Source organism: Hydra viridissima, unplaced genomic scaffold (genome assembly GCF_058129835.1).
Source record: "Hydra viridissima isolate aposymbiotic clone 2 unplaced genomic scaffold, HvirCarnegie_v1 scaffold_4, whole genome shotgun sequence".
NCBI classification, from domain to species: Eukaryota; Metazoa; Cnidaria; class Hydrozoa; order Anthoathecata; family Hydridae; genus Hydra; species Hydra viridissima.
Window position 1 is genome coordinate 241,875 of NW_028324303.1, and position 15,959 is coordinate 257,833.

At 30.6% G+C, this 15,959-nt stretch overlaps 1 pseudogene; it reads right to left on the reverse strand.

The window, feature by feature from the left end:
• Positions 1-261: 261 nt before the first annotated feature.
• LOC149889272 (uncharacterized) overlaps positions 262-15,959 on the reverse strand; it is a 65,744-nt pseudogene continuing 50,046 nt past the window's right edge.

A 15,959-nucleotide genomic window follows, 5' to 3' on the forward strand; every position in this document is an offset into this window, starting at 1 on the left:
TTTAACATCAATCCCAGCCAGCATTTCAACGTTGATTTAACGTTGATTCAACCTTGATTTATCGACGTTGATTTAAGGTTTATTTGGAAACAAAATATCGACGTTGAAATATCAACGTTGATTCAACGTTGAAATATTAACGTTGATTCAACGTTAAAAAATCAACGTTGATTCAACGTTAAAAAATTAACATTGATTTTTTAACGTTGAACTGACGTTACGTTTTATGAACTTTCGAAAGATAATACTTTAAAACATTTACTAAAATGTATTTGTATTTAAAAATTTACAAGTGGGGGTAATTTCTTTCTCTTTTTCACCACTACCTTCGCTTTCGTCTGACTCAACGTCACCCTCTACTTCACAGTCATCGTCATTTTGATTTTCTTTATCACCTTCAAGAACTTCTTCATCTTCTTCTTTCTGGTTGCAGGATTTCCGTTTACCTCCATTAAAACGATAAGGAACATATTTCAAGCAGGAGGCTATAAACGTGCGAGTTTCTTTTTCTGTAGCTTTTGTATCACAACGCTTAATCGATTCTAGAAAATAAATGCAAAAATATTCAAACTTGGTGAAGTGAATAAAAATGCAGAGAAAGGAAAAAAGAAAATCTTCCATTCACATTATTTTATACGAACACATGAAGTTTACAATTTTCATGTAGTCGTAAACAGATTCATTTTACTTTTTGATGAACTTGTGCATGGAAAGTTTTTCATCTATTTTATGTGAATTCAACTAAATTTATCTATTTTCAGCAGGCAGCCAATAAAAAGTAGTATACAAAAAAGTTTTTAATAAAACAATATAGATCTGCATCTTGCCTAAATTTTAACATTTAAAATCTAAATAGTATCCTACCAATTATAGCTTTATAAATATTCAACCCTTCCATAGGTAATTTCACTGTTTCTTTTCCTTTCGAACCAACCAAATTATACTTAGATTGAAGTCTGTTTGTCATCAGCCTTAAAATAAAAGAATTGATATATAACGTTGGCAACAAAATATTAAACATGTCAAAAGAGAATTTCAACATTTTAAAATCTTTCTAAAAATAAAATATCGGTGGATTTGTTTTTCATTACAAAACTAGTATTATTGATTAAAGAAATGTTTTAACCTGTTTATCATGTTTGTAACACTTTTCTTTCGATTGTTACTGCCAATGGAAGATAGCTGCCTTACCTGATATAAAAATAGAATACAAAATAATATCTCTATGAACAATGTGGCAATCTTGCACAATAGAAGATCTAAATTTTCAATGGACATTTTTGGTAATACCTGCCCAATACCCAAGATATAGATAACATTCACCCAATGACTTTAATCAATAGTATATTTTAATGAAAAATAACTTACAAACTTTTTGAGAACTTTTTTGTCAGCTCCAAGTTTTCAATCAAATTAATATAGAACATTAGCATCATCAAGTTGTATTAGTATCTCTGTTTCAGCATCTTTCATCCTGGTGTCATTAATTGCTAACTTTTTAGAAATTTCATTCATTTGCAAGGTTATTTGGGCTAACTTCCGTAATACTTTATGTTGAAATCCTAAGTTGAAAAGAAACAGTACTTATAAATTACTGAAAGTGTGAAGTAATTAATTACTTAATGTGTTAAATTTTCAAATATGTCAACCTGGGTCTCAAAAGAAGTGAGATTATATAAAAATCTACAATAAATAATTATTTTAAATAAACCTACCATTATCTTCAAGATTTTTTGAGCTAATTAACTCATCCCAAGCACATGCAGAATCTCTTCTATAGTAATTGTTGTAGGTTTAAGGAATACCAGAAGAAAGATTGGTGAATGAGCATTCTGATATATTATTAATGGAATGATTATTTAATGCTTGCTTGAGTCCAGAAAAACCTTCACATATAGAAGAGGTAGTAGTTGACTTAAAGGGCATTGGTATGTTGGCTGATAAAGCAGTGAGTCCAGAATAGCCATCAGGTAAAGAAAAGGTTGCAGTATAACCTTTAAAAACCATATTAACATTAAAAACGTTTAACATAAAACTTACTACAGTAAACACCATTAATATGTTATTTTGAAGCTCTAAAAATCAATTTAAATGATTTAAAAAAAAAAGTAAAACAACAGCATGAAGGGAAAAGGTACCAGATAATATTTTTGGACTTGAATTATTCCTCGTTGCTTTTTATGGAATATCATAAAAGGTTCCTAAGAAAGAAGGAAGGAAAATAACTAATTGTCGTTTCTTTCTTTTCTTTTTTTTTTTTTTATTAAAAAAGAACAACTTTGGTTAGTTTATTTATTGTAAAAGAAAGAAAAATAATAAAAAAAACAAAATAAAAAAACTTAATTAACAGCAAGATTAGTGTTATCAATAATATATTCTTTTACTTGTTTTCATTTTAGGTAGAACTGGCATTGGAATAGACTTTTCTGCTAACTAAACATTTGCATGTCTTTTTTCAGATGAGCTGGTACAACTCTTAATTTTCATTTGATTGCTATCCATTTCTCCAGCTGCCACATTGTCTCCATACTCCTCACATACTTCTTTGTCATCATCTAGGATGAAAATAATTTATGTTTACAATATGAAAGACTTATTTTAAGAAACAAAAATAAGGATGACTTCTTAATCATATGAAATTTTAACAAGCATTTATTAAATGTATGAAAAGACCTAGAAAAAGTTTAAAGACTGTTGTTTTCTCGCAGCGAACACAACGTTTCAGTTCTACATTTTCTCTTCTCCTTAAAATTTCCTTTACAAAAAGTTTTCCTTCAATTTATACTATACAAAGAACCTCAAATATGCTCATAAAATAAACCGCTTAAACTATATTTACAACATATCAAATAAACTACGTCAATCAAATCCGCCGTAAATAGTTTCTTCACGCAATTCAATTACACTCCTCCTTGATCCTTCGGGATCACATTTAATTCAAAGCAACTCTTGCTTTGCGGAACATCACAACAATTGTTTCTTTTGCGGATCCAAATCTCAAATACCGCTTCTGGCAATCCAACTACAACGCCAGTCGCACCCTCTCGTCAGGCTACTCTGCCAAACACGAGAAACGTTTTTAGATCAGCAAAAGAGACATCCATTTGTTCCTCATCTCTCATCTTCTGCTTCGTACACAACTCATGCCACGTAGGCATCCAAAGGAAAAACTCGATAAATAGACATCTTCGATTCTCTTCACATCCTTCTTATCTTCTACTCACAAACAATCGAAGACTAAGTATTACTTCGCAACAAAACTGGAAAGAGCACTGTCAACTCAACGCGTTGCTTCTCTGCAACAACTTTTGTTCGCTGCGACTAAATTGCGGGATCGGATATACCATCGTATTTTTCAAAGATGTTCTAATTATTCGAAGATGGCTCCATCATGTGCCCGGTTAGCTTGTTGTTTTCTCGCAGCGAACACAACGTTTCAGTTCTACATTTTCTCTTCTCCTTAAAATTTCCTTTACAAAAAGTTTTCCTTCAACTTATACTATACAAAGAACCTCAAATATGCTCATAAAATAAACCGCTTAAACTATATTTACAACATATCAAATAAACTACGTCAATCAAATCCGCCGTAAATAGTTTCTTCACGTAATTCAATTACAAAGACAAATCTTTAACGAATTTATTTCAGAAAGAGGTATAGGTGAAGTGCCTTAGGAGTATAGTGGACATTTATTTCAGTCATTGCAAATAATGCAAATAATTTAGTAGAATTGAAAGATCTCTTAAAAAATAATATTTTGTGTAAATATTGTGAATGTAAATAAATAGAGAGATGTTAAAGTCATTATGTTAAAAGAGTACATCATTTAACAATAATAAATCCTTAATTACCAGTTAGCTTTATGTATTTCAGCTTGAATTGATAAACAATCATCATTTGGATTTGACATTTTTTTCAGTGATGATTCCATATTCCAATTAGCCCAAAATAATTTGTCAATTTACCCAGTTTGATGGAAGATTCTGCTCAAATTCCTCTTATGAGCCATCCTTTGCATATTCGAAGCTCTGGTCCAAGACACTTTGTTTGTCACACGCACATGAATTTTCAATATTTAAATTATTGTACATCTGTTTGTCTAGTTCATAACATGTGTGTGTTTATATATACATACATACATGCATACATACATACATACATACATACATACATACATACATACATACATACATACATACATACATGCATGCATGCATGCATGCATGCATGCATGCATACATACTTACATACAAACATACATACATACATACATACATACATACATACATACATACATACATACATACATACATACATACATACATACATACATACATACATACATACATACATACATACATACATACATACATACATACATACATACATACATACATTCATACATACATACATACATATATATATATATATATATATATATATGTATATATATATATATATACATATATATATATATATATATATATATATATATATATATATATATATATATATATATATATATATATATATATATATATATATATATATATATATATATATATATATATATATATATATAAACATCAATAAATACGAGTTTTCTCAATACTTATTTATCGTTATAGCATTTTTAGCTTTAATTACAAATCGAAAACTATGTTTTTAATTAAAGTTGTGTAAGATAAAAACATGAATTCTTTTCAATAATCTAGTATTAAAATTAGTAATAAACTAGTATTAAAATTGCATTAGTGTTAAAGTTACTCTATCGAGAACGCTAATATTCGCCATTTTTTCAACGAGATGACGATTTTTCAAAGTGGAAAGTAATAATTTAGAAATTAAACATGGTTTTCACCGCTTCTTAAATTTTTAAATTTTAAACCGTTCATTCGTATGTTAATCATACCGGAAATAGCGATATAACAAACAAGAAATAAAAACCAGGTCTTTATCTAAACATTTTTATTGTTTTTTAAATTCGTCATCGCCATGAAAAAATGGCGAATATTTGCGCTTTTGCATTTTTAAATTTTTCAGATAGAGTTTAGAGTACATTAAGTTGGTCTAAAAGTATTGTTTCTTATACGTCTTCTTATTTTTAAACGAAGATCTTTCTTAATCTGTAAAAAAAATAGGGGAATGCGAAAGTAAAATTCCAACGTTGAAATTTCAACGTTGCTTCGACGTTGAACAACGTCGTTTGCTTGCTGGGATTGTATGCAAAGTAATGGAGAGTATTGTAAGAGATTGTATAATGGACCAATTGATTACCAATAATTTGGTTATAAACGAACAGCATGGTTTTTTAAAAGATAAAAGTTGCAGTGCAAACCTATTGGAAACAATGGACTTAATAACACAAGCTTTAGAAGATAGTTTCTCAATAAACATTGAGTTTTTGGACTTTGCAAAAGCGTTTGACACTGTACTACATGTGAGATTATGTGTTAAGTTAGCTAGTTATGGTATAAATGGAAAACTCTTAAATTGGTGCAAAGCATTTTATAGTAATAGAACTCAAAGAGTTGTTTTAGTCGATAATGTTTCAGATTGGAAATTGGTTTTAAGTGGCGTTCCTCAAGGTTCGGTACTTGGTCGTTTATTGTTTATTATATACATCAATGATTTATTTGTAAATTTACAAAATCAATGTAAACTCTATGCTGACGATACAAAAATAATTTCAATATTGCAAGGTGAGTCTGAGCAGAGTAATTTACAAGGTGATTTAGATAAATTGTTGGATTGGTCAAGCAAATGGTTAATCAAGCTTAATGCAAAGGACTGTTTGGTCCAATATGCATAACTTTGCATTTATCTAATGCAAAGTTATGCATATTGGACCAAATAATCCTCAATGTATCTATAAAATGGTAGACGGTAGTAATGAGGATGAGACAAGCTTAACAACAACCACTCTAGAAAGAGATTTAGGCATTTATATCTCAAATGATTTGAAATGTGAAGAACACAGCGCCGTACTTTCGCAAGTGCAATAAGTGCAATCGCACTGGGCCCCCTATTAAATAAATTAGAAAAACTTCTCCAATACCATAAATCACTACAAATTAAAAGAAAAAAAAAAAAATTTTTTTTAGTTTCTGCACAGGGCCCCCAAAAGTTACAGCACGGCGCTGGAAGAAAATACCAATATTGCAGTTGGTAAAGCAAACAAAATTTTAGAATTGATAGTTATTTGGATGAAGCAAGCACAAAACTATTATTTTCATCGTTAGTTCGTCCTCATTTAGAATATGGTGCTTCAATATGGAATCCTTATCTTTAAAAAGACATTGAGAAAATAGAAAATGTACAACAAAGAGCAACAAGAATTCATCAATTAAAAGGTTTAAGTTATCATGAAAGATTAGATAAATTAAAAATGACAACGTTAAGTGAAAGAAGAACAAGAGGTGACATGATTCAAATGTTAAAAATTATTAATGGTTATGACAATGTAATTTGGCATCATCCACCAGATTTTTTAACCAACTCAATCACTCGTGGTCACAACATGCGTATTAGAAGACAATTAGTCAAACGATCAACAGCAAGATATGAATTTTTTACAAATAGGATTTCAGAAAAGTTGAACAAATTAAATCAAGAAACTATAAATGCAAAATCTATAAACATTTTCAAAAACTCTTATGACAGATTAAAAACAAATTAACTATATTTTAACCTCAAGGTGGAAAACCCCTGAAAAATTTTTTTTGGGTAAATATCAATATTTTATATATTTAACTTCATATACATAAAGTAAATAAAAAAATTATCTTAAAAAACAAAAAAAAACTTTTTTGGGTAAAATGGTAGCTGTAGCAGGTCCCAAAAACACCAAAATATTGAAAGACCCCGGCCAACATATCCAAAGATGTACACAATTTTAACAAAATCTTTTTTTCATACTTGTTCTAACAAGGTTGTTCTGTGATATGAACAAAGCAGATTTTTCATAATAATTTTTAATAGGCTTATATGTTGGACCGAAGTACATGTAAAAAATTTGACCGAATTTTATAACTTTGTTGACCTTTTTAAGGACAGGATTAAATTTTAAAAAAAATCTGTCACGTTTAAATCACAGAAGACAATCAAACAAATTCATACTTAACATTTTAGCTTAACACCATTTTTAGTTATTTAGATATGCTGGCCGGCGTCTTAAAAACTCTTTATCTGAGAAAAACAGCTTTTAAAAGTACTAATATAAAAAATTTCAAAATAGTGTAAATAAATATGCTATTCTCTATATAATAAAAAAAGTTAAATCTTAAAATGCACCAGTTTCATATCGGTTTTGCTCTTTTTCAAGAGATTTGTCATATCGACTCTTCTTTTTTCCATGAATTACTTGTCTGTGTTTCTTTGCTCGTTTTTATTTATGGCTAAGTATAATCGCTTTTGATTAATTTTCTAACATCCTTTTAACAAATGCTTTCCAGGTCTTAAATTCATTTTTTCTAAAACTAAAACACTAGCTTGTCTACAACTGTTAAATATCCCATCACATGATACTGCAAGATCAATAACATTGGGCACATAGTCTGGACTAGAATTTAAAATATGATTACTCTTCAAGTCTTTTAATTCTTGAGCAGCATCCATCATAGTGTCTTCAGCTACAGATTTTACTGCATAAGTTTGTTTTATAACAACTTTATTATAATTATTAGCAGTCATTGGTTTAGGCCATTATGAAAATTAATGAAACAAATCTTGAGAATCCAGATTAGCCTTGACCATATGATCTCATAGCATATACAGCCCTGGAATTAATATCAAAAATATTCTGTATATTCAATGTTGAGGTGTAAAATTCACTTGAATAATCACATATGCAGCAGTTAACATAATGACAAGACACTAGACCTTTTCTCTTGTTTTCATTTTCAGAGAGAAAAAACTTAGATGACTTACATTCTGGACACCTAAGGGTAGAAACTACAGAATTTAGTATTTCTAAATCTATAAAACAGTATCCAGTAACTATATTACAAGATGACTTTGGTCTTGATGACGAAACTTTCTTTATTTTTCTAGCAGAAGCATATATTTTTTCAGAATTAATAAAGTTAAAATCAACTGATTTCTCTTTACATTTGCATCTTCAACACTTGTAGTAACATTTATGTACATATCTACAATATTCGATTCCATATTTACATCCATATCAACATAATTTACAACTAAATTTTTTTACATTAAATATTTTTTTCCTTTTATTATTTTTAGTTCATTGTTAAACTCTGCAAGCCTTAGCCATTGTGGAAGATTTATGATATATTTATGAGCTTTTCAGTAACCGTTTTTATACTAAAGTTGTTTTGAACAATGGAAAATACACTTTACTTGATAAGGTATATTTTTCATATAAAAAAATAGGATTTTCGAATATTTTTTAGTAAAGGTTAAAAATAGTGCCATTGTTATGACGGTCGTTAAACAAGCTTTAAATACTAGGGTTCAATAAATTCTATTTTAATGAAGATCTATAGCGAATTTTCAAAAATGGTTTTCAGATTGTGAATCTCTAATAAATTTTGCACAAAATAAGGGGATAATATTTTTTTCAAAAATATCAAATTTCTGAGGGGTTTTCCACCTTAAGTAAAAGGTGTTATAGTCTAACAACTACTGTTCTTCAGGTTAGAATTATTTTGTTTATCTCCCATTTTAAACGTTGAAAGAAAGTTTTTGAATTTTTCTATAAGTAAAAATTACTTAAAATTCTACTATTACTTTTTAAAGAAATAATAACTTATTCTTCAAATAATTTATATCTAAAGAAACTATTTAGAAAAAAAATTTTAAAAATAAAATGTATTTTTAAAGTAATCATTACTTAGTAAAAACAACAATTCATTTTCTCCCAACGATTAAAATTGGAGATAGAACAAAATAATTCTAACCTGACGTGTTGTTAAACTCCATACTCAACTCGCTGAATTGAGTATTACAGCATACATTTATTATTACTATTACTATTATTATCTCTGGAACTAAATGTGTTTGCAGAATCTCAATGTAAGTGTAGAAGTTCATCATGCCAGTAACTGGGTAGAGTATTCCTGGTCCAAAAGCAGAGAAACAATCCTAAAACATCTTCTTTTCTGGATGCATGGCATATTGTTCAATATGTCCGGGTTATATAGGTGCACCATATGAACGACGAAAAAAATGTGAACGCTGGCCTTGCACTTCAAAATATGATTCATCTAAAAATAAAACCTGCAATCAATAAATAAACAAGTTAACTATTATCAATTTTCCTTAATTTAATAGCTTCAATTTTTAAAAATAGTATGATTACGTAAATAAAACAAAAGAGCTGTATTTTTAACAAATAAGCTTTGTTTTACCATTCTAAATTCTGCTTAAGTCCACTTTTTGTATTCCTTTGCCTTCAAGAGACGCTTCTTCTTCATAACATCTGTAAGTAATGGTTTTTTAAGAGGTTTTCTAACAAACCTTTTTACAGCTATTTAGCTCCTCCGCACAGTATACGAGCAGACATGGATGTCTGGCGTAGCTAAACTATTCATTAGTTGGTCAATTGACTATTTTGGATTTTTGATGCTCTCCAGCATCGATAAGGTCATCTCTCTGTAGATTGTTTTACTAAACATAATGTGCCTCCCTTTGAGATTTATTAGCATATTGAAGTAAAGTTAATACTTTAGATTATTTCCTTGGTGTTGTAACCATCTTTTATTTTTAATATTTTTTAATTTTTATTTATTTATCCTTCAAATTGTAGTTAAATTAATAAACTGTATTTATCCTTCAAATTAAGTTAAATTATAGAAAATGTGGAATAAAACACTAAATAAAAAGAAAAAAATGTATTTGATGGAATGGTTCGGCAACAGAACTATTGCTATTTTTAAATAAAACATTAGTTTAAAAAAATTGTGTTATTAAACATTTAACATGTTTCTCAAAAATTTGGAAGGGCTTATAAATTTTGTTTGCAAAATTATAAAAAGTTAATTATTGTCAGATTATCGTTTGTGTTGTAAAGAAAATAAAAGTTAACAATTTTATTTTTAGTTTATATATAAATGTTAAGGATATTTTTGTTTGAAAAAATAAGAAGATACTTTTTTATTACTTTAAGATACAATTATAAAAGTTAGCTAATACAAATAAAAGTTTAGCAAAAAACGTATAGGATAAAATAAAATAATATGTAAAATATTGGCCATATTTTAAGAATTTAATCTTGTAGAACTATAAAAAATGTCTTCTGAAAAAAAGTCTTCTAAAATTACTTTGTGGAAATATTTTGAACTTTCTAAGAAAGACATTCAATTTTGTATCTGCCTACTATGCAATGCAATACTTTCCAGAGGAGGGAGATATTCAACCATATACAATTGTAGATCTTGGTTTATGAAAATTAATTGATGAGATATGCCTTAATTACCAAATACACAGCAGGAGTTACGTAGGTGAAAATTCCACAAATATATGCTAATCTGTTTAATTCAATCAAGAGTAATGTATCTGCTGCCAGTAATATCTCCCTTACAACTAATATTTGTACGACAAATCTTACAAATGTTGCCTTTTTTAAGTATGATAGCACACTGGCTAAGTAATGAATTTTTCCAACAGAGAGCAGGAATCAGAGTTATGTTTTATCCAGAAAGTTAAACACAGTTTTTCAATATTATGCTGCCAATATGGTAACTGTTGTTAGAAACAGTGGTTTTCAGTCAATGCCATGTTTTGTACATACAATACAGTTATATACATGACTCAATTTTGTCACAACAATCTATGAAAGAAAATTTAACTTTTTGCTGACATCTGGCAACACATTTTCATCATTCACCGATAGCAGCAGAAAAAGACTTGTTAGACAAAAGACAGAGTACATTTTTACATGATAAGTATTTATGTTTTTCCACTTTTTGTGGCTCTAAATATAAATTAATGTATCAAAAGGAAGATGATAATGAAATAAAAGATTTTCTATATGAGCAGATGCAAGAAATACAACAATATAGTTTAGGACTCAAATCTTTTGATACTGATAGTGAAGAACCCGCAGTAAGTAACACAAATGAATGATTTCGGGTTATCCAAAGTTTAATGAATGGTTTCGGTTAGTTTCCAAACTGACTACTACAAATGAATCCGGGTTATCCAAAGTTTAATGAATGTTTTCGGTTAGTTTCCAAACTGACTACTATAAATGAAATATATAGTCAAAAGCGGGTTCTGGCGCATTGATACTTTTTTGCATAATGTCTATTTTCCGTCAGATTGACATTTTTTTAATAGAAATTGTTATCGGGTTCTGGCACATTGATACATTTCCTATACTTAAGGATGCATAAAAAATGGTGAACACTTCATATCATGACAAAACCAATACTTAAGAGTCGTCTTTAAAAATCAAGAAGAAGTATAAAAATAATCATGTTATTTATATACCAGTTCTTTAAGATGCCTGTTCTTGTTTATTGCCTTGTTTTGTAGTGTCCAATAGCCAAGGTGCTGATTTTATCATTTTGGATGATTCTTTTGTCATCGTTAGCGCTGAGTGCGACTTTGTTGATTTCTTCAGTGTAAACGTCGTGAAGATGAGATCTGAAAACGTTCATGGTGGCGAGCTTTTCTTGTTTACCCTGCAAGCAGTCACCACAAGGTATTGATAACTTCTTGAAAGTCATCCCCTTCCTGTAATTTTTTCAAGACGTAAAGACACAAGTGGCCACAATAAGACGTATCACCAAACTGAACTCTCTCGCTGTTATAATAAACCGGACTTTTCAAATAATCGACAAGTTCGACAAGAGGAGGCTGAGCGTAAGAATCAAAACTATACTTTTTGTCACCGTCTTTAAACCAACACACCCAATGAAACCCACCAGTGCTTGAATCGCCCGTATTCACAATACCACATTCTTTTTTTCTTGGCTTTTTTGGTAACTCATCCCTGACAAACACGCCTTGAAAGTTTTTTAATTTTAACTGTTTAGCAGCCTTTATCAATTGAAAGTTAGTTAAAGCTACATTAGGTAAAACAATTCCTTCTACGTCAATCCATTGAAAGTCGATCATTTTTTTAATTTCTTAAAAAGTTTATCCGAGTTTTTTAACAAGCGATTTTCATAGAATAGCACCTAAAAAGGTATGCTATTAAAGGGTGAGTTTGGTCCGAGCAATAATCCGGATCCAATAGATTGATAGCCTTTTCCATTTTTAACAAAGAGTCCATCACCGTGAAAATTTTTAGTCCATGGGGTGATAAACAATCCTTCTCCACCTAAAGTTTTTATCTTCATTCCTTTTCCATTTTTGCTCATGTAAAAAAGACCTCTTCCAGCAATTTTATCAACCATGGCAGAACCGGCAGAGGATCCTACACCTGCTAACAATCCAGTAGCTAGAGCTGGAACTACTCTTGTTGCAAGAGTGCTACCTATCATACCTAATAACGGTAAAAGAGCTCCGATGAATCCGCCTTCAATGGTTGAGTTGTATGATAATTGTTTTCTGCTCAGTTTGAGTGTGACTCCTTTACCAGCTTCATACGCTTTTTTAATTTTGTTCAATTGCACATTAGTGATAGCTAGAACATGTTTACCGTTCAAGTCTTGATGAGAAAGCTTAATGCTAGTATCGGTTTTGTCTTGAATGGCTTTTTTAATTTTATAAGATTGGCTCTGCGAGATATTAATTTTGATATTTTGATAATTGCTCATTTTTTTATGTATTAAAAATTATTTATTTCACTTCTTGAATATGATATCGTATTGTAATATCCTCTCCACGAAAATCAACCAAATCTCCATTCTGATCAATGATGCGAGTAACCATTGTTGAAATTTCAAACAGTTTAACAGGAAGATAAATCAAATGCATTGGTCTCTCGATGATTTTATAGCCTGGACTAACATTTGGATAAAACGAGTAAATGCAATTGAGTTGGGTTCCATTAATTTGGATGAACCGATCACGTTGTTAACGATTCTGATGGTGTTAATGCTTGAAATTCTAACGATATGATCCGACTCGTATTCGGAATTGGAATTTAATTTTCTTTTAGTAAACCCTAAAACTGAAGAGATGCTGTTCTCCACGTTAAAGTCAATCAAATAATTCAAGCCAAGTTTAATGGTTGATTTTAAAGTATTAAGATTGATTCCAATTTGAAGGTTGTTTGGAGAGTAATTAATTTTATTTGCAATAATATAACTTCCACGTTGAGCTGATTTTATTATGTTTAAAATAGACTTTTGCAAATACTCATTGATGTCTTTAATGTCATAGCTTCCTGATGGAATGATAATGTTTTCTCAATTAGCTCCATTGTTCATGCTGTATTTGAAAGAATTGTTTTTACTGTTTACATTTGGAATGCTGTTGTAAGTCTCAAGACCGAGAAAAGCCATTTCATAACTTTTTCCTTCGTCAAAAACGATTTTATCCAAAAAATCAGAGGTGATAACACTTGATTTTCCATCTACATCGATGATTATACCTGACATTTTTTTAAATAAGAATTATTTTTTAAATTGTTTTAGAAAAATAAAAAATTGTCAAACCCGCTTCGGTACTTTCCCTCGTTCTTTTTAGAAGAGAGATCAATAAAGGCAAATCCGTGAGGTTCATTTCAGCAATGATTGCAAAAGGCTTTAAAATCTTCTATTTTCATATCGCACGAAACGTGGTCTTGATAAATGTGATTAACACTTTTTTGGTCTTGTTTAAAGAGACAAATAAAGTTAGCATTTTCTCTGATGGTATGTCTTGGAATCTCGAAATAGTTTTGAGCGAGGTAAAAGCAGTCGACGTTAGAGTGTCTTCCTCGGATGTAATATTTTTCGCACTTGTTTTGATTAGTTAATTGCAAATCGTCAAAGATCATCAAATTGTTTTTGGTTGAGTCTAAGGATTCAGGTTCAGGCACATCGTCTGCTGTTTCGAAAAATTGACACTCCATATCATCATTATTGGAATATTTTTTTGAAAGGTTGTTAATAACATCTTCAGGGTTTAAATTCAATTTTTCCATTTCGTCTTGTACATCATCTGTTAACAAATCAACAATATCCTTTTTAGGAAGTTTATTTTCGAAGGATCTTTTGAGTATTTTGTATTCAGGTTGAAAAAGGGATTTTCCAAAGACATACAATCGGTTGAAATCTAGCCATCCCGGTCTGAGAAGTAGATTGAGCAGCAACGTTGTTTTTCCATATCCAGACTTTCCAACGATGATTCCTCGAATGCTTCTCGGTAAAAGCTTGCTGTTGTTTCTTTTGGTTTTCCCAATTTTACACGACAATTTCATCACTTCCATTTTTTATATTTAAAAAGTTTTTATATATGTTAAAATGTACTGCGTTAAGTGTAGAAGAGAGACTGAAACCATTCACTTGAAAAACGAGATCACAAAAAACAACAGACCTATATTGAAAGGGACTTGCAACTCTTGTGGGATAACAAAATGCAAGTTTGTTTCTTCGCATACGCCCAAAGGATCATCTTCGCATGCGGTCAAAGGAGGAGACTTGGTGGAATCGATCAACAAGCTCTCTAACAAAATAAAACTTCCATGGGCAAAGTTTCCAGGAGAAATGCACATTCCAGGTATGAACTTTGCAGGGCCTGGTACCAATTTAGATAAAAGGCTCACTTCCACAGACATGTATCAAGAGTGGAGCAAACCGGTGGATAGAGTAGATAATGCTGCATATCACCACGATTTAGCTTACAAGTATTTTAACGACAAGAAAAACAGAAATTTAGCAGATCAAATGATGCTTGAAGAAATGAATTCGATTCCCAATCCCACTCAGAGAGAAATAAGCGAGCGAAAAATCATCGAACCCATCATCAAAGCCAAAGCTAAATTTGGATTGGGTGTGAGTGATTTGAAATGGACGGATCAGCTTGCAGAGGAGCTTCATAAACCGGTCATTCATCATTTTAAAAGAAGAAGGGTGATTGTAAACGACATTGATGAAATATGGGCCGCAGATTTGTTGGACATGCAATCGTTTTCAAAATTCAACAAGAGCGTAAAATATTTGCTAATGGTGATCGACGTGTTTTCAAAGTATGGATGGATCGTTCCGTTAAAAAGCAAAACAGGCTTTGAAGTAGCTGAAGCGCTGAAAAAGATTTTTGGTGAAAGAAAATGCGTCAAATTGTGGGTAGACAAAGGAAAAGAGTTTTACAACAAGCACGTGAGAGCGTTGGGTGTGCAATTATACTCCACTGAAAACGAGGAAAAAAGTTCTGTTGTCGAGCGATGGAACAGAACGATGAAAGAGTGAATGTTTAAATATTTTTCAGCCAACAATACCAATAAATACATTGACGTATTAGATGAGATGGTGAAAAATTACAACAACACAAAGCACTCTTCTATCAAAATGACACCAGTGGAAGCTAGCGATGAAAAGAATAAAGGTAGGGTATGGTGGAATCTGTATGGAAAGGATCAAACATTACCAGCAAAATCAAAATTTCTCATAGGTGATCAAGTGAGGATCGTAAAATAGAAGTCTCATTTTGAAAAAGGGTATACGCCGAGATGGACTGAAGAGGTTATTACAGTGTCAAATGTTCAGCATACGAATCCACCCACGTATAAAATCGCTGACGCTAACGGTGAAGAAATTCAAGGCACCTTTTACGAGCAGGTGATGCAAAAGACGCATCAAGACATATTCAGAATTGAAAAAATCATTCGCAAAACCAAGAGCAAGTTGTTAGTCAAATGGTTGGGATATCCAGACTCGTTTAATTCATGGGTAGATAATAATGAATTGTTAAGTTTGCAAAAATGATCTAAAAATTTATTTTTAATATGTAAAATGCATGCTCCTCACAAGTTTTTTAGAAATGTTGCCTCAGCAGAAGTCCACAGTTTGGATTTGCAATTAAAAATTTTGGAAGAGAGGGTTAGAGAGTTGGAGGAAAGAAG